This window comes from Puntigrus tetrazona, unplaced genomic scaffold (assembly GCF_018831695.1).
Source record: "Puntigrus tetrazona isolate hp1 unplaced genomic scaffold, ASM1883169v1 S000000766, whole genome shotgun sequence".
Taxonomy (NCBI): Eukaryota; Metazoa; Chordata; class Actinopteri; order Cypriniformes; family Cyprinidae; genus Puntigrus; species Puntigrus tetrazona.
The window spans coordinates 64,029-68,287 of NW_025048375.1; positions in this window are offsets into that span (position 1 = coordinate 64,029).

Below are 4,259 nucleotides of genomic sequence, written 5' to 3' on the forward strand. Positions count from 1 at the left end.
TAATTCCTGAATCTGTTCTGTTCACAGGGTTTATTATCAGAGTCCCTTTAATGACTGTTACTTCAGATCTGTTATTATAAAGATCACATTGACTCCTCCTCATTTCATCATTCTTTACTCTACAAACTGGATCATCTTGTGTGTTGTTTGTTCTCTTTTGTATCCTGAGATCATATTCACTAGAGTCCAGCATCAACAGATTGAGTTTGTGTCCCAGAGCTGTGTAACAGGGATCAGACTGATCAAAACTACAGAACTGATCCAGACCTAGAGAACAAAACACACACACACACACACACACACACACACACACACACACACACACACACACACACACACACACACACACACACACACACACACAGACACACACACACACAATGAAATGTACCAAAATCTATATGCATCATTAATTAAAACCAGACACAAATAACAGAAAACTTATATTGAAAGTTTAACTAAACAAAACATATGAGAGGTTATATCTGATCTGAAGTATGGATACTGATCATAATTAATAGATAGTTTGTTGTATACAACTGTTAATATAAAACATTTTAATTTGAAATGTCTGTTGAAAGCTGAAACATCATCTATATGATCTCAATCATTAAAATAATTAAAATATCATGCTTTCACTGTCTACATAGTTTTTTCTAAACAGCACGTTAAAATATTATACTATATAGATATTCTGATGTCATATATTTATAATAATTATTAAAACATTTACTTTCTGATCAGTCTCTTTTATACTGTGACGTGTTTCTCTTTATTAATAATGTCTTGATCTTATATTTAATGGAAACAGATCATTTGATGAACTCTGCTTTATATAAAAGTAGAATAAAAATAAAAACACTCACACTTTCACACAATGAACACGAAGAGAGAAAATACTTCTTATTTTGCTGAACATCAGAAAACATGACTTTGACTAGTTCTTAGTGTCCGATTCAATCTGTGTTAAAAGCACTATAGAAATAAAAGTGACAGATGACTAGATCCCTGCACACTCTTGATGTAACGTTCTATTTTTATTTCAGAGGTTGATCTGACTGATCAGCACGATGAGAAGAGTTCGATGTGAAAGTGACTCACATGCAGCGGTTTTCAGCAGCATCAGTCCAAAGATCAGCATCGTTTTCTGAAAGTCCATCAGAAGAACTCGATCGCAGCAGAAGAGAGTGATGCTGCTTCAGATCGTCTGTGTTCTGGATCTCATCGAGACGAGCGTCTTCACGCCGAGACTCTGGACTGACTCACGAGGAAAGAGGAAGTTTCTTCTGACGGAGGAAGATACACGCCGTTAGTTTTCACTAACATAACAAGAAAGTCTGGTTTAATCACGCAGAAACTCCTAGTTTTAATTCTATTTTTTCTGATATGAATTTTCTTACTGTCAGTGGGACTGTGATTATCATAAGCCTAACGATTCATCAAACCACAGATTTATCCACTTAGTGGCTCAGTAACTGTGGTCAAACTCTTCGTGTGATGCAATTTTGTGTTTTTTTATTTCAAGGTAACCGATTAATCTTATTGGAAGTGTTTCATATTTCATAAATTAACTATATTCTGATGAACAATGAACTTAATTACAGATAGCTCAAAGTCATTTGTGAAAATCTGGTACCTGGTGCTAATAATATGACACACCCTGCCAGCATTTCTCTAATTTTCAATGTGATTTCTCAGATATTGCAGCCTTAAAATGACTGTAATGTTCAAGTCCCCCAAAGAGGCTAGTTGTTGTGTAAGACACATGCATGAGGAGAAAGGATAACGTGGAGACTTTTAATAGAGAATTGGTTTGACACTGCAGCTGGAATTGCTCTCCAGTTCAGCAACGAACAGAGTATGTATGTATCAGACAAAATAAATAAATGTGAAAGTGCACTGCGTTAACTGAGACTTGTCATAGGTCTTGTTGCTGCTCTTGGTGGGTTTTGATAATAATGTAATGGTTGGGCCAGACTCATGATCTAAACCTGAAAAATCTGAAATTCCCAGGGAAATCCTTACAACCTTGAAGTTATAAAGTTTTGACTAAAAATCCAACAACAGTCTCTGAACTGTGGATCAAGAGTGGATCAAGACTTTCTAAGCGATGGCTAAAACATGGCAGCTTTCATTGGCCAAGGCCCACTCATGAGACCGTTTGACAAGTTAACCAACCACAACTGAGAATGAGATTAAGATCAAACCAGCGCAATGTGAGAAACTGTTATTCTGTGGCCGCAGATGTGCTAAAGTTTCTAAAAGCAAGAGCCTCTACACTTCTTACTAGTTGGGCAGTAACCCTCCAAAGTTTTAATTGTAAACTTTTACTCCAACAGTTATTTTGTTTGTAGTAGGCTAAGTAAGTTTTCTTTTTGCTCCGCAATCTATTTTTGACTATTGTTTGATGTATTGCTGATGTATTGTCATCAGTATAAACCAGAAAACAACACTTAGCTTTATCTGTTAATAAAGAGATGGTGTGAACCAGAAATGTGAGTTTTTCTTGTACATTTTTGCTCAAGACACGGCCCTGCTTCTTGACGTTTGTGCAGTACAGTGAATAAATGATCATCGTGACTAGTAATAGAGTCACCAAACACAATGACATCATGCAGGTAACACATTCTGATATCTCCTGATTTCTTTGGGGCCGGAATGATAGATGATACCCATTGTGAAGCATTTACTCTTTCAATGACGTATGTGCTGCTAGCAAACAATCCAGTTCTGTTGACACATCATCCTTACAGGAAACAGTAATTGATGCTGTTTCTGTTGCGCAGGTGCCTCAGTTTCACTTTATGAACAAAGTTCTTTGCACAATCAAAACTTGCTGCTGTTGAGTTTGACACCTTGGACACAGATTCTTTGGCAGCAAGTACTGTGTTGTCCTTTTACACAAATTCAAAGAAGATATTAAGTCCATGCCCATCAGTGGATTTTTCACAATATAGAATGTAGCAAGTACTAAACAAGGTCCATGTGTTGTGCGTCCCAGCACACAATGATTATGCTTGGAAAATGCAAAGAGACACACATCTGCATGTTCCAGAGGCGATTCAGAAAAGTATTGTTCAGTATATACGCTCTGGCAACATAGAAACAGAGGATCCTGTATTGTAGTACCGGACAGTGTGGTCATTTGGTCATTACACAAATTTAGTTTGGTGCTGGAGATGTGCTAGTCATGTACAGGACAGTCAGTTCAAGGACTTTGATTTCTTGTTACCATGTTGCATGGCATTCTTTTTGCTAAATGTCCATTCCTTTCTTATTTAGAGCCAGGTATTACCTGGAATTTGCTAAATGACTGCTTGAATTGCAATGGTAGCATCTGCATTCAAGCTGAACTCTTATCCGACTCTGACTTGTGTGCTTGTATGTCGTAACCGTATTTGGAAGGGTGTATAAGATTTACTGGGCTTCTATTCCAAGGCAATGAAGCAGTGTAGTACATCCCTAGTATCAGGCCAGTCATCTCCTCTGCATGAATCACCAACACATAGTTCTCAAACATCTGTATCCAGGTACTGAATGGAACCAGAAAAGAACAGTCAGCTTTAACTGTTGATCATTTTACTCAAAAGCGTGGCTAACAACAAACTTCTTCTTCTTTCTTCTATAACAGCCCCCATAGTGGCACTTCTTAATCAACAGAGTTTGTAATTGAACACAACAACCATGTCATTTAACAGAGTTGCGCCAAAGTGCTGTACATCAAAACAGTATAACAAGTGCATAAAAAAACGCATGCATCATATGAAAACTAAACAAGAAAAATAGAATCAGAGCAAACTGTCATCAGGGCCTTAAACTGTCATTAATCAAAAACTAGAGAAAACAATAAGAGTTGAGCCTCGTTGTGCACTGGCATTTCTTAAAATTAATCTGATTTTTGTTAGGATTTATTGTTTTATATGTAACCAGGGAAGGATTCACTTGATGGAAATGCACCTTTGGTTTTCTGTCACTTGGATATGTGCGCTGTCCCCTTTAAAAAAAAAAAACGCACACGCACCTGCGCGAGACGGAAGTGCACGTCATACCGAAAGAGAGCTCAGTTGAAAACAAGAGTTACACAAAGAGAATAGTTGATAAAACTGTTAAAAGGAGATAAATCCCAGTTTTATGTCCACTTGTGAATGTGTGGTGAGTTCAGTGAGTACATGGTTTAATTCGACGATCACACAAGAGTTGCGTTATTGCACGTGAGAGATGGCCAGAGGGGGAGGGGCTATTCAGAGCACGTTACTGGA